This window comes from Protopterus annectens, chromosome 5.part0 (genome assembly GCF_019279795.1).
Source record: "Protopterus annectens isolate FY-2018-M chromosome 5.part0, PAN1.0, whole genome shotgun sequence".
Taxonomy (NCBI): Eukaryota; Metazoa; Chordata; order Ceratodontiformes; family Protopteridae; genus Protopterus; species Protopterus annectens.
This window is the reverse complement of record NC_056735.1, coordinates 970609339-970635743: the sequence shown is the minus strand read 5'-3', so window position 1 is coordinate 970635743 and position 26405 is coordinate 970609339.

Below are 26405 nucleotides of genomic sequence, written 5' to 3'. Positions count from 1 at the left end.
AATCAGACATTAGAGGTATACACAATCACTGATGAGGCAATGATTGCTGAGTAAATGGTAACGTGTTCTTTTGATCCCCCCAAAAATAACAAATAATAATAATAATAATTCTGAACACTAACAGCACAAATAATTAGTGGATAAAAACAGAATGTGCATATAAAATGGATAAATGGAACATGTAAGAATGAGAGGTTATAGATACTTAATGTTTGGCACTTTAATGGTAGAGGCTATGCAATGCAGCTTATGGCTTAAGCATTCCTCATGTTGTATCCTTCCTTATAGTTACAGATATTATGCACAAGTAATACCACAGATGTGTTTATATTGTATATTATACATAGACATAAACCTACAGACTGAAAATATTTAAGCAGGAAACACACAAGTTTTCATTAAAACAATGTCTTTATTAGATGAGCAAACATTAGGCAAACTTTGCCAAAACAGGAACCAAAATGTAGCAAAATGTGAAAAATCCAACAGCAACTCAGTAGAATAGAGTGCAAAAACAATTTCATGGCTGGCAGCCTTAAATGAACTTTATAAAGTAGCAGAGTTCAAACAATACAAAGTTTTTACCAGAATCACATATAACAGACAGTTCAAAGTCTTTTCTTACTGGTGGAAACAGAATGACTTTTATCAGTACTTTTTCTGGTCAAGCAGTCCAAAGTCTCTATCTCTATATGGAACAATGGTTGTTCTCAACTGCCAGGATTTCCACTGGCTGTACTGAATTCCAACCATGTCTCCCATCTTGGAGTGTACTGCTCTGGCATTAGTGTATATTTCCTTTCATAAAATATTCTAGCCTCCTTTAGACTCTCAAACTACAGCTGCAGTACTACAGTTTTTCTGTTCTTAAACATTTTGCTCTGTCAACCAAGGAAAGTAATCTCATATATATATAAATATATATATAAATAAATATATATATATATATATATATATATATATATATATATATATATATATATATATATATATATATATATATATATATATATATATATGTGTGTGTGTGTGTATAGCTATACACAATATGTAAGTATCAATAAACACCAAAGATACATGGAAGCCAAGAAATTGTGCAGAGTAAATTCCACAAAAATAGAACCGAACAAGTCATTTCATCAGTGAAACTATGATCTACAAAATCCTTTTGCTTTGACAAACCATTGGATATTTTGTTGTCATGAGTGCTAGATATGTTTTTTGTGTTTTAGTTATTGATATATAAGTGCATATAATTTCATTGAAAAAAAATCCTTCATTGAGTGGCAAAGCTCTTCACAATTCCAGAATGGGTTTTAACATGAGTCAAACAGAAGACTTCAACAATAACCAACTGTCTTTTTTGACTAATTCTCACATGATTATTTTCCTGGGCTGTCCTTAGGATATTGCAGTTCAAAGGGATTTTCTTCTACATGAAAAAATTGACCTGTATTTTGATCTATTCCTCAGTTTTCTAGTTAGACTACTGGATCTTATGGCATCTGCCTATATGTCAGTCGCCCTGCTAGACAGGGGCCCAGAGAAGTAAATATTGTGGGAAGAAATTTCCAGGGAATTGTTATGGCTGGGCTTGCATAGGCCTTAGGGTCAATAGCTTAGTACCAACCTATGAACCTATATAATCTGTGATATTCATGATACCTTTTACAAAGCTCCATATGACAAAATCCATTGGTAACTGTAATTAGCAACTGTAATTTGTATGGTCCTAATAGCTGCATACCCTAACAAATCAGTTTCCATTTTTGTGGTTTGTGAAAAGGGAAATTCTTGCAGGAAATACCTTCTAGTGACAACACATGTCGGTCACTACAGACATCTCAGATTTTGCTTGGGGAACAATGTCTATGGGGATGAAAGTGCAACGTCTTTGGTACAGATAAGATTGCCAAAAACACATAAAAGACATAAAAATACTAGAGCTACAGGCACTCAGAAATGTTTTCAACTCCATCTTTCTTTTTTGATCCCTGGGACCCCTAAATTGTTTACAGATAGCACTAAAGCAATTTGGTTCATGAATAAGCAAGGAGAAAATCAGTTGTTACACTCTATGCAAACTAGACATGGTAGCCTGGGATATAGCTTTTCAGCACAATCTCACTCTGCAGGAATCTTACATACCATCAGAGCAAAACTGTGTGGCAGACAAACTCAGCAGGGCCAGGACAGACCCTCATGAATGAAAAGTGCATGTGGGGTTCAGCTCAAACAGATGTTTTAACTACACTCTTAACCATTACTTTCTGCTCCAGATCCCCATTCTTGAAGGCCTGGAAGACAGATGACTTTTCTTCTCCTTGGACAGGATTTTTTCTGTATACATTTCCACCCTTTCTAATTATATTCAGAGTCATCCTGAGGATTATTATGGTGACTCCCTTCTGGTTGAGGCATCAAAGGTTCTCCCTTCTTTTGGAATGGCCTGGGACAATTACTATAAGTTCCTCACAGATTGGATCTACTCACACAAAACCATGGGTGTTTGATACATCCCAACCATAAGAACTATAACTGACTGCCTGGATCTTAGAATTTTTATACCTTTCTGGCACCCTTTTTATAATGTGCAGCAGGTGTAAAGGACCCAATAAATCCTATTAGAAAAGTATTTATTAGTAAAATATAAAAGGTTTTCTAGTTAGTGCCAAGAAAAGAACCAGCAGCAATTCAGATCTAATGCTGTCTGTTTCTACATTATTTATGTAAGTTACTATTCTCTATCTTGTCTTTCTCCTCTGTCAAGATCCATATGTTGGCCATTTCAGCATGTCTGCCCATGGACCACCCACTCAAAGCAGTGCCATGTGAAAATGTTTTTGAAAGGGGTCTTGCATATGAAGTCTTCTATATTTCAGGTGGCTCCTCCTTGGGATCTTAATTTGCTGTTAGTATAACTAACTCTTGCTCCATTTGTACAAGGTTATCAGGCTGTCCTGAGGTTTTTGATATGGAATGCAACCTTACTAATTGCTTTGACCTTATGCAAGAGGTGTATTTGAGTTGCAACCTGTTATGGTAGGCCAGCCTTATCTCATTTTTGACAAAGACAGGTTATCCTTTAGAACTAAGCTTTCATTTATGCATACGGTAGTATCCAACTTTTCTATTATCCAAACTATCCATCTCCCTCTCTTCCTTACAGAATCTAGCATGTGGAAGATAACATACTTCTTACCTTTGATGTCCCACTGACAAATCAGGTACTACTGTGTCAGAACAAATTCTTGCAGAATCTCTAATCTGTTGCTCTTTTCATGTTAAAAAAAAATGGACAACCTGTTTGAAATCAGACCATTTCCTACAGTTGTTTCTTGCTATTACCTTTCGTTTTCCCACTACAACAAAGCAATTCCAGGCAGGATTAGGGCTCTTTCTATCAGGGCTTTGACATCATCTGTGGATTTTTGGAAAGGAATGGAGTCTAAAAGTTTTCTAGAAGTAGTGACTTTGCCCTGTGTGTACCCATTTACAAAGGACTATGAATTAAATTCTTTCTCAGGTCAAGGATAGGCTTTGCTATTACCTTTCTCCAGGGGTCTTGGGCCCTTTCCTTCTGCACCCCATCAACATAAATACCTATAGGGCTTAAGCTACTGCAGCAGTGATCCAAATGAAGAATGTAGTGCAGTTGTGTAAGTGAATTTATCATAACAGTAGATGTTTGAAGGATCACTGCTGCAGTAGCCATTCCTCCTCATATCTCCTTTGTCTTTCTATGTTTTTAGGCCAGGGTGTGGACAATTATTATTATTATTATTATTATTATTATTAGTACTATTTTCCTAGCATTGCCTTTCTTAGGGCTTTATCGTCCATCTTTGTCTGTTGGCATGAAAGCTCTGAAGTGTTTAGCACCCAAACCTAACTTTTAGTTAGCTCAGCTCAACAAGAACCGACTAATGATTTGCGTGCATGGAAGGTGCTCTCAATCTCAGCTATGTCCTTGGTGGGAAATAACCCATATAGTACAGGCTACTGCAGCAGTGACCATTCAGACATCTACTGTTATGGAAAATTGTACTCTGTGTGTAAGAAGTATCTGTTAAGACTGTTTCTGTGAACATGCATTTGTCAGGCTATACTCCTCCTTTCTGCAGATGCTATAACTAGAAAGTGGACATTACACCTTGTAACTGCAATGTATATATACAATTCATTAACTGAATTTGAGAAGAAACTGCTCTGTTTTAAATCACTTCAAAGGGATAACTTGCATTTTCTCTAAATAGTTAAGTAATGGACATATTATGCAAGGAATATCTTTATAAAAAAAAAGCAAATACAGGAAGAGAGATCAATGTTAAGTCGATAAATGCATAAATGACTAGAAGTTAATGAAAGAGCCAGCAAAGATGGCATGTATATTTTAGTTATATACAATGAAAAAGGCATGGCTGGCTTGCAAAATAACACGGAAACATTCAAAAAGTGAATCTCAAGGGAAATTTGTGAGAAAGGTAATAGTAAAGAATGTGGAATTAAATTTTTTAAATCTACAGTTGAAAGATTATAAAGACAGCTCTCATCTACTCAAACTAGCTTGGAAAAATGGCACCAAGAGTTACTGTGGTTTAACTCATTAGCACCTATGAGTTGTGGAATGTCACACCTCTAGAAGCCTACCCACATCCTTGCATTTTAGATAATTTTCTGAAAAATCAACTTAAAAGCATAATACAAACAAATATAAGTATTTTGAGAACAATAAAAACTATTAAAACCGTTGAAATAGTAATGTTATCAGAAAGAAGTATCCTTTACAGGAATAACAATCAGAGCATTACCAGCCTTTCCATAAATACTATAATATAATTTAGACAAACCCAGAGTTATACTTGGCTACACTTTCATGAACAAATAGTCATATCTTGTAAACTATACAACCCTCGTCATATGTTGTTAGAACACATTTGTTAACCAGACATAAGCTTTGACATGAAATAAGAAATAACACTGAATATCTCTGTAGATGTGCAACTTACAATGTAAATATCAATGACAGTTTTCTTCAACAGTATCTTAGGTTCCACCTGATGCCTTGAAATAATTTGTAATTAACTTGTTTTTTTTTTTTATATATTAAGTTTATATGAGCATATTGCTTATTGTCATAATTGCTAACAGAAAACTTGCCGCATCTCCAGTCTACTGTGATATAACCAGACACTGACAATTAATTTTTCTGTCTCTCACCATAGCGTTTCACACCATACCCCTTAATAGAATGGAGGTCTTGCAGTTATGAAAATATGAACGTGAATATGAAAATATGAATAATAAGTGGCAAAATGTGATTAATTCCTCTACTGTGGGGCATCCTACTTTAACAATCTTAGAGTCATTTTGTTAATTATTCCTTACTTTTTCTAATACTGTCTATTATTAGCTGGTACGCTTCTTAGTTAAAGAAGCAAGACCCAAAAAAGTCTGGACACCATAAGGAGGTGAGTGTTAATTGGACAAATACATTTTTTATAGAGACTTATCTCAGCTCTTCTACAAACAACTGTAGCTCCAACAACCAAGAAAGGCGTAGAATAGGCTGTCAACCAATAAAGAAAACTGAACCCTTCAAAGGACCTGTCTTTAAATGAAAACAAAAGCAGCAGTAAAGCCATCATTCAGGTAGACAAATTCCCGCTTATCACAGAAAGGAGGAATGAGACAATTGGACAACAGTAGTAGGGGGAATTAACTAAGTTAGGCATTAGTGACCTTTTTAAAACTTAGTTCTAGAAATGTGAGAAACACCAGTGTTAACATTTTCAAGAAAGTTGGTATACTGGTTAAGGTCTTTGTCTCCCATGCACAGGGTACAAGGTTCGATCCTGACCTCTGGCAATCTCCTGTATGGAGTTTGCATGGTCTCCCTGTATCTCTGTGGAGATCCTTCCCCTCCCAAAAAACATGCTCACCTCAAACTCACTCAAGCATGGAGTTGTGGGTAGCACAGGCGCTAGATGCTGTCTATATGGGGAAAGATTGTATAAACCAACCGGTTTGTGTATAAAATGTAGTGCAGAGTATCCTCAAGATATGAAAAGATAAGAAAAGAGAGATCACACACTAGCCACTCAATGGTGTGAAATAGGGCTCTAGGTAATACTATTGTGTTGACCAGTGTCGCCAAATGGACATGGTTATTTGCTGGTGATAGGTGGGTTGAGGACCAGACCTACTCCAACCTATGCCAGTGACCCATGCCAATGGTGGGAGCAATGCTATGCCCCCATTGGCCAGTGTGCACCTGCCATAAAGCCCAGCAACAAGGTGGGTGTAAAACCAACCAACCTGTCAAATATGAGCTAAGAGTTGCTACACTCACTGTAGATTCATTGACAGGATGAAGTTTGGAAGTGGAAGACATGATAGTAAGGAGGAGGCTGGGCATCCTATGTATCCAAGAGACAAGACAGAAGGCAGCAGAGCAAAGCCACTTGACCTGGAATCCAGAGTCTATTATTCAGGAGGAGAAAAGACTAGAAATGGTGTGGGAATTGTGGTGAGGGAAAGGCTTCGGAATACCTTGAGGGATACCATCAGAATTAGCAACAGACTCATGGCAATCAGAACTGCAGTGTAAGGTATGGGCAGCATTCATAAAATCAGCCTACACTACACAACAAGGTTGTGATAGTGAGGAAAAGAGTACATTCAGGCAGCAGTTGCTGGACCTTCTAGATGAAGCAGGACAACATGAATTGATGTTGATAATGAGTGACCTGAATGCAAATATCAAGACAGATGGGACAGAGTACAAGGACATCCTGGGTCCACATGGTGGGGGGGGGGTGCAACAAGAATAAAGAATGACAGGCCATTCAAGACTTATATCTGACAAATGACTTGATGGTGGCAAACATGTGGCTCAGCAAAAGAGACAGTCATAAGATCACATACAAGAGTGGCCAACATGCAACTCCAGTAGATTTCCTCCTAGTACAGAATAGGCAGTAGGGCAGAATCAGTGACTGCAAAGTCATATACACTGAAACAGTTGGTCTACAGAATAAGCCACTGGTAGCCACAATCAACTCTAAGTTGTGGTCAGAGATGTTTCTAAGCTCAACAGAGATTAGGCTGAGGACCTGAATGTTGACTAGAGAGAAAGCACATGAGCTCAAGGAATTACTCAGGCTCTAGCACCTCAAGAAGAAGAGAAAATAGGTTGAGTTGAAGAACAATGGCAGCACTTCAAAAAAGTATTTGTAAGAACTATAGAACAGATATGCAACCAGGCCAAATATGGAAATAAGGGACAGAGGGAATGCTGGTGGTGGAATGCAGAAGTCCAGGAAGCCATCAAAAGAAAGAAGTAGTGCAGCAAAAAATGGGAAGTAAAAAAGACAAACCAGGCTAAGAAGGAATACTAGCTGGCTAACAAAGAAGCTAAGAGAGCATTTGAAATAGCAAAGCACAAGACAGCAGAGGCACTCTATCTGATTCTGGAATTTGACTCAGTAACTAGCACAAAAGAACTCTGTCAAGTTGTACGGCAAAGACAGAAAGATAAAGAAGATAGTCAGACATCTTTCATAAGGGATGCCAACAACAACCTACTAATTATTCCAAAAGACAACAAAGGCAGATGGAAGGAGTACTTCCAGTAGCTTCTGAATGAAGAAAGCCCAACAGACAGTGTATTGTCCCAGACACATTCTACAATGAAAGTAGAAGAGGATCCCACCTTAGAAGAAGTAAGAACAGAACTAAGGAAAATGAAGTCAGGGAAAGCACCGGGCTCAGGTGAGGTCATGGCAGATATGATCGAGATGTTAGGTGAGAAAGGGGAGAAGTGGATCCTGAAGGTGCTCATAGCAATATGGAGAGAGAGGCATACCCCAGGTGAATGGACAATACGCATACTAGTGCTAGTGTACAAGAACAAAGGGGTCATCCACAACTGGGAGCAGTGCAGAAGTATCAAACTCCTATCACACTATATGAATGTTCTGGAGAGGTCATTGAAAAACAAATACGCAGAGTAGCAGAAAAGAAGATGGGAGAAGGGCAGTTGGATTCAGAATACGATGCAGCACAGCCAACCTGATGTTTGCAGTGAGACAGCTAGTTGAGAAGGCAAAAGAGATGAAAAAATGGTCCAACTAGGCATTCCTACACTTGATGAAATTGTATGATAAGGTCCTAAGAAAGCTGATTTGTGAAGTCCTTTGGTGGCGGTTCAAGTCCCAGAAACACTGGTAGAATCTGTGCAGGCTACGTACAAGTACCAAATGACTCACATATGAGCAGTATTTGGTCTCACAGAGGGGTTCCCAGTGGGACTGGGTTTGCATCAGGGTTTATCTTTCAGCCCACTGCTGTTTATAGTGGTGATGGACTACATTATCAAACAAAATGGAAGGGAGAAAACAGCAAAGTTGCTGTATGCTGATGATGTGGTATCGCAGGCAGACTCTGAGCAAGAGCGTCAGCTAAGGGCAGGGGAATGGAATGCAACAATGAAGGCACATGGTATGAAACTGAGTAAAGATAACACAGTTGTAATGGCAGCAAATGGGGGAAAACAGAAGGGGCTAAGAATTGAGATACAAGGGAAAAGGGTGGAAAAGATTAACAGCTTCAAGTATCTGGGAGAGGTGGATGAAGAGACAAGAATTCTAAATGAGGAGGTCAAAACTAGAATCAAAAGGGCTGTAGCCAACTGGCACAGAGTGTTTAGGGACAGTGGATGACAGAAGAATGCCAAAGTAGCTGAACACAAAGTTTAAAAAACAGTGGTGTGAACAGGTGCAGAATCCTGGACAGTAAAGGCATAGCAGATGAGGAAGCTAGAGGTGATGGAGTTGAAATGCCAGATGGGTGATAGGAGACACACTATGGGACAGAAACAGAAATGAGGACACAAGAGCAGAAGTCAATTGCTGAGAAGATCAAAGAGAAAAGATTACAGTGGTTCATGCACATGTCGAAAAGCAAAAGACAATCTGATGAAGAGGATTTGGGATGGCAGGAAGAAGGCATGAGAAAATTGGGGCATCCAGCAAAGAAATGGATGGATTGATTGTATGACAGAAGACCTTTGACAAACCAGAATGACTGTAAAATAAGGTGGGAGAACAGAACTGAATCGAGAAAGATGGCTGCAGTTAACACCCTGACCACATGTAGAAAATGGGAAAAAGAGGGTTGATGATGATGATGATTTTTAAGCTTATCCCTTTAGGTTATGGCACTTACGTTTCTAAAGATATGTACATACAGTATTGGTTTGCAATTTAGGCTTGCTGAAAAAGGCTCAAACACTGCAGTTCACTATAAAAGTAAGTACTTAAAAACAACTTTGAATTTTGCATACTCATGTTTGAAATTTGATGTGAAAAATAGATAAGAATTTTACTAGAACTGTATTGCAAATACAGTTTTCTGAATTTGACTTTCTTTGAACATGAAGCATTCTATCAGCTGGATAATGATACTAGCAATACAATTATTCTTATAGAGAAGGGCAACAGACTCATCCTGATAGACACACCACAGTCTACTTACTAATAGTATACAAAGGGACTGGGAACCCAATTCTTGGTAAAAACATTTTTTTTGCAGCTGATGTACTAGTATAGCGATTTGTAAACAGTGTTATTAGTCCGACAGTGTTTTGAGTTTCTCATGGTAAAAAAAATCCACATATTGCAGTATTGTTTGGGATCCCCAAAAATACATAAAAATATTCAAAATTCCCCTTTTATACCAAAGCATCGGCCAGTGGTTCCTAGACACTCAGAGCCCCTGGTTCTAGCCTTTGAGTACTTTCTAGAAAGCATTGTAAAAACTGGTGTTTGTTAATGCAAGAGATTTTATAAGCAAAATTAGAAATTTGATTATTTATTTGAATACCCTGTTCAAAACAACAAATGTTGTAGTATATATCTCTAGTTCCCTATTACAAGATAATGATAGATATGATATTTTTTTGGTTGAAATGGACAAAATTGAAATAATTAGAAATTATCATTATGTGTACTTTATTAGATATGATTGTGGCTGATAAGTTTTGTTTCTCTATTCAATGAACAGTGGTGTCAACCAGTTTCAGGTATGGCTCCACAACTGTGAACCTGGCAATGGGTCCTGCATGCACAACTATATGAAAGGTTTGACCTACATGGACAAACTATTTTTGTGAATATTACATTAATGATGTGTTTATTTTACGGAGCAGGAGTAATGAAGAGTTACTTGAATTTCATTCCTAAAAGAACTGTGGATTTTTAAGGTTTGAAGTGCACTCCAATTTGGAAATTGTATCAGTCTATAAGAATACAGGTAAAGCAGATTTCTTCAAAAATATTTATCAAAAAGAGGAGAGTGGCAGCTGCTATATGAATTTTAAAAGTATGTCCCACTTTTTAATGAAATATAAGATGGGATTCAAGGTAAAGTTATTTACTACACAGCATGCAGTTGTGTTGTAGATGGTCACAAACATGCATGCAACTCTTCATGGTCCCATATTACCCTGAGTTACAGTGTGCAGAAGTACATTGCAAGTTCCTTCTAGTGTATGCAAGGGGATGTCAGACTGCACAAAAAAAATGGTAATGGCCAGGGGCAACATCCATGATTTCAATAATAAAGAGATTAGTGATCAGTTCCAGATATATAAGAATGGTACAAGGAGGTAAGCTGACATGTATCACCCACATGTAGAACCTACAGGAATACGTGGTCTTATCCCTGTGGGGAGAAAGGTAAGTACACCACTCACTATTCCAATTACAAATCCCTTTCAGAGACAAACAGAAGACCTTAGTTATTTCACAGGCCCCTGTCTGATAACACTGTACACAGTCTCAGAATAATACCTTTACATGTGCTTGAACACATATATGGTTTCCTAGCACATCACAAGGGAAGACATATCACAGTGACTGGCTTCTGTGACATCAACAGCATCCCTGAGGTACTGTTCTCATAAATTGCACATATGTAGTAATAAGGACCCACATCTGGTAAACAATGACAGGCAGAACTATGTGAATAGGAAATGCTCTCATCCTATGAGATGCCAGGTAATGTGTGATGCACATGGTATTATAGCCAGTGCACTCACACAGAACTCAAGCAATTCTTATGATTTACATGTCTGCATACATATCGGATATAATGCTACTTCATACAACATGGGATTTCATAGAACTATCTAGTTCTGAAATGCAGGTTCTGTGGCTAAATTAAATATGCACAGCTGCACACAGCATGCACGTATGTACTAACCCTCATACACTGTTACTGTGCTGGAAGTGATGGTCATATACTTGCTGAGGCTCTATTGATTGGCATCCAAATAGAGCCCACAGAACATTGCTAAACTGTAGTTCAACAGAACACAGTTATTAACATGTAACATTCTTGAAACTGTACTTGGCCAGGTCTATAGCCATTTCTGTTACCTCAATATATATCTGGAACAGCACTATACTATAATCCTGCCACAGACTATGGGATACTTCAAGTATATGCCATGGTATATAATAAGATCTTGTGGAAAAAGGCAGACTATCCTCATAGTACAGGTATAGCAGAACAGAACACACATAAGAATGACACTGAAGGCACACTGACATTAAATGTAGATGAATGTGATGCAGACTAGGTGCAAGCAGTGGATGCAAAACTGCTCAGGAGAACAATGAACACAACACATGGCAGCACAGCTGAAACAGAGACATTTAGTTCACATTTATTTCATAACAATGGGCCCTAATGAGCACACAGTGACAGTGCAATGTCACAAAGGTTAAATACGATGTTGGCATTGTTAATGCCAGGTATGCTGATCAATGTATGGTCAGGTCACAATTTTCATCAGACCTTACCAAATTCACCCTACAGCATGGAGGGTGGCATTGGTCACAGTCATCATCATATGCACAGGTGACATGGGACACAATGGCATATGGCTGTCAGAGCATACAGTGTGGGGGGCGGCATTTCACAGAAGGTGGAGATGGTGTCTATTGGTGACAAACGTTAGACTTTGTTAGGAAAAATATCCTCCGGTGATGGAGTCCACTGTTGACCAGTTGTGTCACACCTCATCCTTGATGGTTGTCATCATCTCTCTGAGCAGGTACCACCCCTGTGTTCTGAGTGCCTGTGGCAAAATATCACTCTTCCACAGAGCTGAAACTGCCAATTCTCGGATCTCCACCTTGTCCTCTAGACATGCAGACAGCAGTAAACCCAAAAGAGACTGAATAATGCTGGGGCTGATAGGATGACAATGGCAGAAACAGCCTTGGAGGAAGGTGATCTCAAACTCACATCAGCAGATAGCCTGAATCCACTGCCAGTGGTATCCCAGGAGCATTTTGAGCAGTTGGTGGAGGTCATACTTGAGAGGACACTGGACATACAGTACACATGGTCAAAATAGTATGCCTCTTAGAGCACATTGTGTGTTTGTTCATCTAGATATCTCTAACCAGTGGGTCACCAGAGAAGAGTGTTTACCATCTGGCCACCCTGATCCATGAGCTAATTATGGCTCACAGTAGTGTCTCTCTAGGCCAGCGACACAGCATTCAAAATGCTGTTTATACTTTAATCAATCCCTAGTCTTCTGTGTCAACTTCTTATTGTGTCCAGGAACACAATTTGTGTGTTTTCCAATTCTCCACATCACCATTTGCTTGTCATCTGTGTCAGTTAATGGTAGGATAATTAAAGTTGCCTATCAGTACCAGATTTATATAATCTAAATTCATATTTAGTGTAAAACAATAATCATAGTGAGTATCTAAATCCATTGTAGATATATAATAAGGGATCAATGTTATAGGATCGTGCAAAAATATTACATAAGCTTGGGCTATTACACACTCCAACTCAACAACAGTCTTTACAAATTTACAAGAAACTGAATTTCTAACCAATAAAGTTATGCCTCCACCTACTTTCCTTATTTATAAGCATTCATTATTGTCATATCCTAGTATTTGTAAGTCAGATGAATTCCATGCCTCAGTAACAGCAATAAATTCATATCCCTCAGAAAGTCCAATAAATTTTAACTCACTTACTTTGTTCCACAAACTTTAGACATTAGAATAGAAACAGTTTAAAGATCTGTTAAATGTCCTGTTTATACTGCACAAATGGATCCAATGATGTGAAGTCCTAAATTTTTTTTCAACATAATGAATCGATTTTATTTGAACAATAGTGAGTTGGTTTTACACACATGATGTTTGTAAGGTATTTAGTGAATGAAAATGATTTTAATAGCATATATTGAAGTTCAGCACTTACATAATGAAACACTAATATTTTTTTTTTATTGTGAAGTACAATGCATTTAATTTCAGACTGTATCCCACTGGAGACCTTTATTGGGTTTAAAACCATTTATTAGCTGTGTAACATCCCTCCTCTGGGCCAGTAATCAACAGGCCTCATTCCTCATGACTGACACCAGTGAGAGATGTTCACTTGGAACAAGGATAGATACATGCAGTATTTTCAGATGCAGTTCTCTGCACCAAGCACAATTTCCCCTTAGGAGCACACGGAGAGCACACTCAGTCCTGGGGCTGGGTTTCTCCCTCTCTCTCTCTCCAGGCCCCAAATAGGACTCCCCACTGACACAGCTATAGAGTATAATCCTCATCCTAGTGTTCCAAGCCAAGTCCTCTACCATCCTCTTTGTAAAACCAGTGCTTTGTACCCCTGCTCCAAGTAGTTCACACACACACACACACACACACACACACACACACACACACACACACACACACACACACACAGACACGCACACACTCTCTCTCTCTTAGAGATTTGATTTTCACACACACACACACACACACACACACACGCACACACACGCACGCACACACACACACACACACACACACACACACACACACACACACACACACACACACACACACACACACACACACAAACCCGGGAAAGGCTGGCACAAATTTACAAGCTAGGACCCCTCTGCCCAGACTATAAGGTAGATAGTGCCACCAGAACACTGCAAAGCCAGCTACTCTGAGGCTCTTACCAGGGTATCCAATTATACTTAGCAAAATTGACATGTACACAAATAGTAATATTTTGGTCAAACACAAGGCTTTTAGGAGTGGCCACAGTGTCACCAAATAAATATAAGTACTCTCAAAGGTTAAAATGGTCACAAAAAGACCAGCCACAATGAAAAGTTTAAATACATTTTATAATAAATAATAAAAAGATCATGAAAATACTGAATATCTATTTACAATAAACACCAGAGTTTTATTCACAGGAATATTAAAAATAACACAGATAGAAAGATTCACATAGATACAGAAAAAAAAAACATTACTTAACTAATCTCACTATATTTTCTTGACTGATAAAATAATTACTGTTCCCTAATTCACTTACTAGAACAAGAAAAATGAAGTGGGTGAGTGGTCTTTCTTTGTCATGTTTCACAAACAGATTGCTTTGAGACTTCTGCCTCATCTAGTATTAAAACATCATCTCAGTGCTGCATTACAGAATGACATCACATACATCTGGTCAACTGACTTTTGGTTCCCACACTACCCCCTTTACCAGAAAATGAACCAAAATCTAACATATATGTGTCATCATACACAGACATAGAGCTTTTCTAAAACATGTTATAGCATCTAAAAGCTATAAAAACATAAAAAAAAACAATTAGTTCACCCATAAGGACAATACAGTAGGATTCCTAGTCCTGGTTTTCCCAGACATTTTGTCTCTGGCTGCAAGAAGAACTGTAAGATACAATCTTTACGGCCTAAACCAGGTAATTTAATTTCAGACTATTTTCAAAGCTAACTGGACTGAGATTAACCTCTTCTTTTCTAGTATCCTCCAAATTCATTTCAACAGTTACAATACAGTCTGACATACAGGTGTATTTCTTCTCTGCTCAGCAGGACCCACAGTTGGTACATTTATAACACAAGCAGCTTTACACATGCATATTCAACACAGACACCTGTACAAATCAGTTTGATATACAAATGACATATAATTCTTTAGAAAATTCCAGCTAGCTATGCTGGCATATGTTACACATCCACTGCCCTACTTCTCCTGGCACAGCTGGCAATACCTGACATCATCACAAGCTGTCCATCCCAATCCTTTACCCACTTCTACTTGATCACTCCCCCTCCCCTTCCTCCACTATCTCTTTCACAAAGGCCAAGGGAAACATCCATCATGAATTCCTGCGGTGACAGCAAATCATATACTCCCAGCAATCCTGCTGCAATACTTAAAGCTATGCTTTTATCTTCATTCTTTAACATTTGAATCCATAGAAGCTCTTCTTACCCTCTTTGAGACATTTTTTAAAATTTCTTCTCACCCCTGAGCATACTTCTCATTTCAGCATCTGGAATGCATTTTTCTTTTGCTCTATCTCTTTTACTTTTTTTCTGAGACATATTGGTCTGCCCAGCCACGTGTTCATTTCTGCTTGTAAGCTTAATTGTAATGCCAAGGTCCTTGTTCATTTTGATATGCTCTTCCTTTCTTTCTCTGAGTCCCACAATTATAAAAAAAGGGGGGTGCTATACCCTACAACCCCACTACTAATCTCCAGGATGGCCATAATTTGGGGAAATGGAAATACTCTGAGAGTAATCTTGAACTTAGCAAGAATTTAGAAAAAAATGGTTCTTAATCTGGTAAAGTGCTTACCACAGGCAATCCCAAAAATGTGATTCAGCTATATCTTTGGATGCAGTGAGAAAGATCTTATTGTCGACTAATCTACATATCTCCGAATTATAGTTTTTTACTGCTTTTGCTAAAAAACTTTGCATCAATAATTTTTTCGGGTAACCTAATCCAGAAACACTCTTGCAAACACACATACACACACACACACACACACACACACACACACACACACACACACACACACATATACACATCTTCTCAGTATCTCAAACCCCCTCACACACATTCAGTTGGACTCACTGACACACCCATTTGCCACCCCCCCCCACACACACACACACACAAATCCATATTCTACATCCCCTACTTAACCCCATTTTCTGTGACTACACAGGCAGGCACACAAACTCACACAAAAACACAGTAATCATACTCTAGTCATCCCTCTGCAGACATACACAAAAACTGCTCCCCCCACCAAACACACATACACACATGCATTCACATAGCTACCGTTACTGTATTGCTGCTGAGCTTCACTGGAATTACCTGCAGCAATACTTCTGCCATTGTCTTCAATAGGTAACTATAATGTTTTGGCAAAGTTAAATTTTCACACTGACTATGGTAATTTATGCAGTTGAGCAATTCTGCCTAAACTGGTTTCCTTGGCTGTTTCTGTGGGAAAACACATGGCTAATTAGCATTAGCCACTCTCCCCAGTATCAGCTCTCTCTCATGACCTGAAGTCTTCAACGCTGTCTCAAACCTCATTCTTCTTCAAAAATTCATTAACCTGGAGATCAGCAAAGTGATGTGATCCAAGAGCTATCTCTGAGATCCCAGGGTGTTAAATGGCAAAAAACTTCTCTTCCTTCCTTCCAGTACCTATTGGAGCTCCTCCAGGCTCTATCCTAGGCTCCACACTATTTTACATCTTCATCAATGACCTCTTCATAGCCAGCAAAAACTACCTCTATAATTCAGTATGCCAATGACTTTTCCTTCATCTTTTGTGTCTATGACTTGACTAGCCTGTAGTAAATCATCCAGGAATGCTTCATCTCAATAGAGACTTGGATAGCTGACCATCAGCTATTGCTCAATCCCAATTAATCTAAACTCATCCTCTTGTCAGAGAAACCACAGCAGGGTATTTCTTTTTCCAGCAGCAATGCATGGTTTACTGTCTCAAAGGCAAATCATCAGCTCTTCTTGATAGAGTAAGTGTTAGAGAACTAAAGTTTTCTTGACTGCAGGCTCTCATGACTTATCCTCTTTGCCTTCACCTTACAGATAATGCCTTCTCTTCTACAGACTGTCACTCCCACAACATTCTCTCTTTTCTCTCCTGCCTTTTGGAATATTATCATTGAATCTTCATGTTTCAGTCCCTTTTATTATTTATGCAGGCTTTTTATTCCTATGCATGCAGTGTTGCTGTTTGTTGCTCCCTCGGTTTCCTTATTTATTTACTTCCATTGTTAACTGGGATAGTATACTGGCTTGAAGACTCTTTTCAGGTATGGCCTGAGCCAGGAAAGCAAAAAGTTAAAAAAAAAAAAAAACAGAAGGGCAACAGACCAAACAATGATAACAATGAAACAAAATGAATAAGCAGAATACCATAAATAATTATAGAGAACATCTGCATCTATTAGGTGTCAAACAGAAAGACAGACAGAAAGAGTTATCTAATGGTATAGTGGGCAAGATATATAAATAAATCCCAGCTAGCTAAATAAGTCTGAATAATTATGAGTAAGTATTTCCTACCAAAATGTCTGGCTTGTTCTCATGATCATCTATCATTTTGTCTGCTCTGTAACCACTGCCATCAGCTTTCCTTTTTTCAGAGTCCTTCTGCCATAGCCTGCACTCTTCTTGTGCCTTTGTTCTTTACAGGTCTTGCAAAGCAAAGTGGAGTCTGCCTGTTGTGTGAGGGGTATCCTCCTGGACTTGCTTCTCACATACTTACATACTTATTCTAGTCATTTTGTCCTACCCAACTCCATGAGTAAGGACTTACAATCACTGGTGTTCTCCTTCATGACTGTACTGGCAGATGATAACAGCAGAATCTGTGAAAAATGTTACCTTGCTCCCAAAACCCTGGCATGTCTCATGCTCTTCCTGATCCTCCTCTGGCCATTCTTCACTGTTCTTCTCTCCAAGTCATTGTCCAAGATATAGCATTACTACATATGACAAACTTTACCTTATGAGTAAAGTTTTTTTTCCTGGCCTGTCTATTCCAGGCCTAGTTTTCCATTCCTATATTTGTTTCCTGACTAGTTAGCCCTGTTTTACCTGTCCATATATTTTCTTGAGGAGCCCATTTCTAACAGAGCTACTGAAGTTGACTAGAGTGCAGCTGGCCTCATATTAAGAATAGAGGTATCTTGCTTGGGAATAAAAGGATAGCATTCTATGCCATCTTCTGTTCTTTTTTGAAAAACCAAGTCACTAATAATTGTGTCCTAAAAGTTCTCTAGTTAACTGGGACTTAGGTGTGCTAGGCCATTCTTCAGGCTCTGTAGAAACACATCAAGCCACCTCAGGTGTCCTCAAAGGGAGTCCTAAGTGGTTCAAAAAAGTCCTTGTATTCATTCTCCCAATATTTCAGGGCATTTGGGTAACTAAGTCCACTAACAAAAAAAGACTGAACCACAAGAGGGTAATGGACAGGAGCCTATATTGCAGTATTGATTCTATTATTCAAATACCCACTGTTATGGTAAAAATTCTCACACAGTGTATTATGTTCATTATATGTAATAATACTGCAATCCTTATACATGGGATGATTACTAAGCCCATTTGATACCACAGGTACCGCCAGATGTCAGACATGAGAAAGGTTACAACATATGCCTGCAAATCAGTACTGATGGACCTTGCCCCCCAGACGGAATACATAGCCAGCATACAAGGTTTGGAGGAGATGGATTCTATTTCACATGGCTTTCTGACATAATTTCTGACCTGATACACATTTACAGAAAGCTGCTGCAGCAACAACCACTATACTATAGAGTGCTCTTACATGACATCAGTTGCTTTGCCATGGTGCTTATAAAATATATCAATGCAATGGCTATCCTTTTTGATAAGATTTGTTTACATACAGATCTGCTATGCTTAGCTGACGTAAAGAAACATTCTGATCTGGCTAAATTGTTTTGTATACACAATGTAATATCTTAAATGCCTGTGCACATCCCATCCAGTGCAATATCCGTTCTCCTTTGTTTTGATGTCTAGGATAGAAAGCCAGCAGATGAACAGCTCCATTTAACATTAACTCTGAGACTGCCATTGTCATAAGACAGGGTTCATCTTATGACATACTACCTTTGGGAAATACTGCACATGGCTCCTTGTATGTGAAGGCTTGGAACTCAGAGATTCACCTACCAGAAGTAATGGCCACTAAGAAGATGAACTGCCAAGACAGAAATTTCAGTACTGACAAAATAACTGATTCATAGAAGCCAAGATCCGAGACAATATCAACTTGTCTACCACAAAGTTTAGATCTCAAAAAACAGGTAAGGGTCTCTGAGGTAGCCTCATAAAGAGGATTTACTTGAAGATCTGAATAACCACTGAGGGAGATGCCAAGGGAATATCCACAGTAAGAAAGAATGCAATGGCTAACAAAATGTACTCACTTTAATTAATGCATATGATACAGGACTGCCAGAAAGTTATGCAAAGCATTTCAGCATTATCTAACTTTTCTGAGCACCAAATAGAGAAGTTTTTGATTGATGCATGTAAGGCTTCTTCACTATGGGCTTCCTGGCCTCCTCCAAAATGTATACCACATTTGTGGGTAATTCCATACTTGTCAAATCAGGCATCGGTTGTGACATGTTTAGAAGCCAGTGTTCTATTGATTTTGGTTGGGATCTTGTCAGCTGACCAAATGACTATGTCAGAAGCACATATGATTGGATACTGGCCACAAAGGTTCAACATGTGTAAAAATGTTGAACTTCAGTGGCCCCAGGACTAATGCCTGAAGGATGCTGATGGACTCTTGTATAGGGTAAGCTGCACAGTTACATACTTTTTACACAGAAAGGCCAAATGGATAAATAGCTCCATAACACTCAAAAGTGGTACAACAGGCAGATGTAGGACAATACCGAGAAAATAATAAAATTATGTCATTATTTCTAGGATATGGGGATCAAACCTGGATGTAGCTGTATTTTTAGAGGGACTTCTGAAAAATGGGAAATTTGCAGGGAGAAAAGTCAGAATGAAATCTAAGTGGGGCATTTTAGAATATAGGTAAAACTTGAGCTTCATGGGAAAGTTGGCAGGTACAAGTCACACACTAAATCAAGAAGATTTTTATTAGGTGGATATAAAACTAGTGGGTGGATATCTAGTACATAAGGCATTCAGCAACTAGGCAATATGTTCTTAACAGGACAGTTGCAAGGAATGGAGTAGGTTAGATGGATCATAAGACTTCTGAGTAAAATCAGATGTTGTGACTATAAGTTCATATGGCCAAAAATTAATTCCAGCACACTAAATCTAATCTACACTGAAGAACAATACAATAAAAGCTACTGCAATTATAAAACTCCCAAATTATAACACCAAATATATAAAGACAAAGAAAGCATAAAAACCATGTCTCTGTCAGGGAATTAAGGTGGTAGAGAGGGACTAGGAAGTGTGCCTAGTTTCTCTATATCTTTTCCTTTTAGTCATTATGGTGGCAATAATAACAGTAAGTAGAGCTCAAAATGGTGGACTGAAGGATTGGCTAGAACAACTTCATGTTCATGTTCATGGTGGAGGAAAGGACTAGTTATTAATGTTCAACCTGGCAAAGTCCTTGTACTAATGGAACATTTCTGAGGAGGTTGGAGATCACCTAGCCTTGCAGGCTAAATGGAGTAAGATGTACCTAAGGCTAGGGAAAAAAGGGAGGAAGGATGAAGCATGTTTGGAATAGAATCTATAAGACATGGGAGGAAGTGGCAGTAAAGAATTATGGCTATAATGAAAATATAAATGACATGATGGGCAAATGGAGAGGAGTAGGATGAGAAATTCATTAATGGGAGGTATTAATACAGCACAGGTAATGGTGCAGCACATAAAAGTGTACCTTCTTAGACACATTTCCACACTTACCTCTTATAAATGAGTAGCCATACTTTGGAACGATTGCAGTCATTTTGTTTAAGGTGAAAAAGCAGTCAGGTTAGCAATGGGAGGCAGAGTGACCAAAGCAAAAGGAAGGATGGGAGTGCCATATATTAAATAATATGTAGTGGGCATTATTATTGGTGGGGCATTGACAATGGAGAAGTAGGATAGATTATAGGGGTAAGTGAGCTAAATAAATGTTATGAGGGTGAGATACTTGCTAAAGAATAAAGGACTGGGATCATAGAAAATGTACAAGGAAGTAAGGCAACAAGAAGCGTATGGGGAAGATAATATGGGAAATAAGAGAATTTGGGAATAACCTTCAGAAAGGGACATATTAGAGAGCACTGTGGTGGGATAAGCTGAGAAGCATGGTGATACAGGGCATTCAGGGCTTAACTGAGGATTTACAGTGACAGAGTTTAGGATTCTAAGATTAGGGAGCAATTACGGAGAAAATATCACCTTAATAGAGATCTATGGTTTTGATGTATTGATTAATAGGTTCATTGCCAAGAAGGAGGCAAAAAGAAGGAGGGAGGAAGCTGTGAGGGCAGAGGGGTGCATACTACTATGCTTGTGGAGGACTCAGAGCAGTGGTACAAGGAGTGTGATTTAAATTTACCTCCTACTAGATTTTATACATATATATATATATATATATATATATATATATATAAAGAGAGACAGACGTCAAACTTCAAGAAGGGTGGAATTTGAATGATGGAGTGGAATGGAAAGAAAAATGATTGAATTAAGCTTTGGAGAATTTGTGTGCTAAAGTATATATAATGGTATTTGCAACCAGCAGATGAGGCTACTTCACCTCTAGTTCTGTACACTTCCAATGATATAACTGGAAAGCAGGGAAATGGGAAACTATGCTGTTAGAGATATGGGCAGGGCCTAGCAGCAATTATGCATATGCTTTGGGAGAGGGGGGCTGCAAGTAAAGTTGAGAGACATGCATGAAAGATTAGGAGCTTGTATAGCAGAAGAATATATCAAAGGATTGGGCATTTGTCGTCTTTGGTGCAAGTGAACAATGGGAATGCCAATGCAACCAAAACGTGCACTTGCTCAGCAGGGAAGGGAAACTAGGGTATGAGGATATTAAGATCTACACAGGAATATTCCAGGAATCCTCATGCTGGGCAGTAAAGGAGAAACCAAGAAAGACTGCATTGGATTGGGAGTGAGATATACCACACGTCATGGACAAGTATTTTGTAATGATGGTAGCAACAGAGGTGCTATGGTCCATGCAAGATTTATTTTATTCTAATATCATGAGGAGGTTATCACTATAAAGAATAAATTTACTAACACAGAAAGGAAAGAATTACTTTGCAGCTGTGTCTCAAGAATGCAATGGTGTTACTTATGTGGTTGTCACTTTGCAGTTGTGTCTTACCAAGGTGATGGCATTACTCATGTTGTTAAAGTGACTTATTCATTATTACTACAAAACAGCGTACATCAGACCCTTAGTACACATCCATGTATATCGATGTGTATGAGTCAGATGAATTAAAAAAAAAATGACCAAGGTCCCAAAGTCTTTAATCCTGCCACCTTAGGGTACCTGCAAAATATCCCAAATAACATCCAAGACAAAGTATAAAAAGGTCACACAGACAAACCATTCACTAAAAGAGTATAAAAGACCCAGTCAAGTTAGAGGAATGGTTTGTTAGTCTGGCATTTTTACTCTTAGGTTTGGGTGCTATTTGGGATATTTTACAGAAACCTTAATGCCTATTGAAATTGGGCTTGATTTTAAGCTCTGGGTTTCTACAGTATAGCCAAGCAATCCACTTATGCTGTACTGACAAGGTGAAAAAAAGGCAGAAACATGTATGTCTACATCTAGTATGGTTTGTCTTTACTGGCCTGAATGTACCCATAAATACTGGGGCTAAGAAGAAATGTAGCTGAAACGTTGTATTATCCCATGGACCGCCACTACAGGAGGTTTAAGGACAGCTTTTTCTCTCAGCTTCCTAACATGCAATGTGATTTACACCTTAGTTGTCTTTTGGGATGCTCTTACTTCACAAATACTTCTTCCTGTTTTTCGACTTACACCTATCTAGACTTGCTACTCTCATCATTGTTTTCCTCCCATCTTTCCTCAATGTCAGTGCTTCACAGAACCCTCCCTTAGTCTCCCATTCTTGAGTTTATTTCTCCTTTGCTACAATCACTTCTAAACCACTTCCATCTCTGTTCTGCTATTTTGTTTTTCCTGAGCTGCAGTCTTGCATATTTGGACTTAATTTGTTTTCATTGTTTTGGCGATCTGTTGATGGGGGAGGTAGCTTAGGCTACTCACAACACCCCAGTGAGTGTTGATTCTGGAGTACTTTTCATGTGATTTCCTTCTAGAGCTCCACCCACTCTCTCTCTCTCTCTCTCTCTCTCTCTCTCTGTTGTGCTTAATACCTTACAAATTCCCTCTCTCTCATCATACTATCCTTAGCAAATAAAGGTAGCTCAAGCAGGAACCAAGCCAAAACTTTTAGCAAAAAAACACCAACAGTTCAGTTAAATTTCCAGAGTTTAAGTATAAAACAAAATGCAAGCTTTCACACCATACTAGTGTTTCATCAGGCATTAAAAGCAATTCCTTCTTTGCCTGTTTTTCTCTCCAGCAAGGTATAAGGGGAGCATGTTAAGTGAAGCAGCATTAGTGCTTTATCTAAAATAGACAAGTAAACCAAAATTCCACCCCCTGAGCTGCACTTATTTTCAGGCTATTGTATTTAAAGCTCACACACCATATTTAGCTTTCTTTACTTGGCTGTATATGAATTTCCCTAACATAATTAGCTTAACTTGATCTGTTTTACTCCAAAATTGCACAGATTGTTTCTGGACACTTACCCTTCACGAAGTGACTGCCCTACTTTGATCTACTTCCCTATTCCCAATTCTCACCCATCCCCACTTGCACTACACTTATTTAAACCTCAACCATACCCACACCAATGTACCAATCAAAACGCCATGCTACCCCTCAAACCATACATTAAACTCCAAACTGCACAATCCCATAGCTAAGCCACTGTCATAATTAACAGTCAACACAAATCATACCCCAGTACTCTACTTAGAAGTACCACCAAATATAAATAAATAAAAGCTAATGTCACATCCATCTGAATGACCATCTTTCTGGTACAGTAATCCATCAGATGGCTGAATCCCTCATGCTCTGAGACTTCAGTTAATTCCTATTCTAGGCTAAGATTCTCTGAGTCTGCTCCTAGCCATTTCAGTTCATCCATAAGAATTACCATTCTTTGCCTATCCTTTTATTTTATTCTGCTCTTACAATTTCTCACCCTACCTCTCTTGATGTGTCTGGAGCTGCTACACTGTACTCTATGTAGCAGCAGCAACTCCCTTCCTGTCCCTTAACTTTTAGAGTATATAAGGGACTTTCAAGATAACTGTACATTGATCAACAGCCTAAGTTTAACTCTCACAATGTAAGAGCAGAAATCAAGAAATAACAGCCAGTGAAGTTATCATTTTGGTAAAGTCATTTACCGGCTAGTAAGTATACTGCCTATACACCAGTAATAGAATAAATTAAATAACCTGAAATAAATCTAGCAGAGAAGGTAAAGAGAAAACACTGGCTGGGAAGAATCCTGCAGCTGTTTAGCAAAAAGCAGTTCAACCATCAATAGACAGCTTCTAGTAATTTAGAGTAAAAATAAATCAGATGTCCTCAGTGGTGATTAAAATAAATGAAATATTGAAGGAATACATCAACTCAAATAACAAGAGGTTGAAAAGAATATAACAAGCTTAAGTAGTTATTCAGATGAACTGACAGAACTGCAAAAGTAAGAGGATGAAATGAAAAGGCTGGCTTGAGTATGAAGCTCTCCAAGAAGAGCTGTTTCAAAAATGGTACAGTTGGAGAAGACATAGCACACAGAGAAAACATGAGATTTTTTCTGCTGTACCAGAGAAATTGGAAGGATCAGGCTGCATTCATTTTAGGAAAGCACAAATCAGCAAATGGACTGGTATTGCACAGCAGGATTTGTTAACTGAAAGGGCACATTAGGTGTTTGTTCCAAACATGAGTGATCATACCAGCAAATACTGTGGAAGAAAGGAACAGTATTAAAAAATCAGATACAACACAATGTTCATGGAAAATGATTATTCACTGTACACTAGACAGAAGAGAAGCAAACTCATCCCAGCAATCAATGAATGTTAAGGGGCAGACATGAAATTCAAGTTGTTGTATCTAGCTGTCTTCAGAATACTTTTTCATGCAGGATCAGATTTATTTTTGATGCAGAGCAGGTTAAGGAGGAAAAAAAATATCCAACAAGTGAGACATCAGACAGAAGGGGACTCTACTTGTCATTCTCCTGGTAATAAAGCTCATAGCGAGACTTTGTCAATATAAAAGGAAAATGCTTGAGAGACCGAAGAAAGAATAGGATTTAACTAGAAGAATCTGGAGTTCCTTGATCTTAAACCAGAGTCTATTTTTCTTTTAATTTCTCCAAGTCTTTTGGGTTTCTAATACCATGATGGGAATGGACCCTTTTTCTAAGTCAAAGTATGATTAAAGTTCATGAAATTATATTGCTTCACTCTTTGATGTCAGCCAGTAGTGCTCTTTGCAGCACCTGCAATGTGCCCAGTTATGACTCCTTCTGCAGTTCATATGGAGTTACATGTATTGGTAACGTATCTAAATAAGATTGCAAGTTCTTTTTTATAAGACCCATTGCTCCTACTACTACTGAGACTGTTTGGGTATCTTTCTTTCACATTGATCTCATTTCTGCCTGCAGATCCTGATATTTTATGACTCTGTGTTTCTCTGTACACAAGATACTGTGGTCACTGGGTGTGGCAATTTCATTGATCAATGCTACTCTTGTCTTCTTTTCTTGGACCACTATATCTGGTTCTCTAGCATCTATCTTTTGAACTGTTGGTAATGGATGATCCCATGTGATGTAGACTTCTTCATTTTCTATGATTCTTTGTGGATCATGTTTCCAGTGCTTTTCAGCCACTTCAGTACCGTAGTGTTTGCACAAGCCTCAGTGCAACAGTCTCACCACATTATTATGCCTTTCAGTATACAGTCCTTCTGCCATTAGTATGTCGCAACCAGCAACGAGGTATGCAACTGTTTCCAATTTGGTTTTACAAAACCTAGATTTGTCCATTTCTCCCAGATGCTCAATGGACTTTATAAACCAATGTGTATGCAGCCCAATATCTTGGGCTGCCAATATTAATCTTTCATCTCTTGGTTTGAATTTGCCTCTCCTTATCCATTCCTGTGTTCATTCCTGATCAACATGAGGTTCTTCCAGAAGTTTTCTATACTTGCAACTATATTTATGCTTTTTCTACATTTCTTGCCTTCCCATCTGATCCTTCACCTTGTATTCTTTCTTTTGTTTTTTGGCACATTCACTTGCTGCCTGAGTTTTATTCACTTCTGGTTTGATTTCCATTCCTGC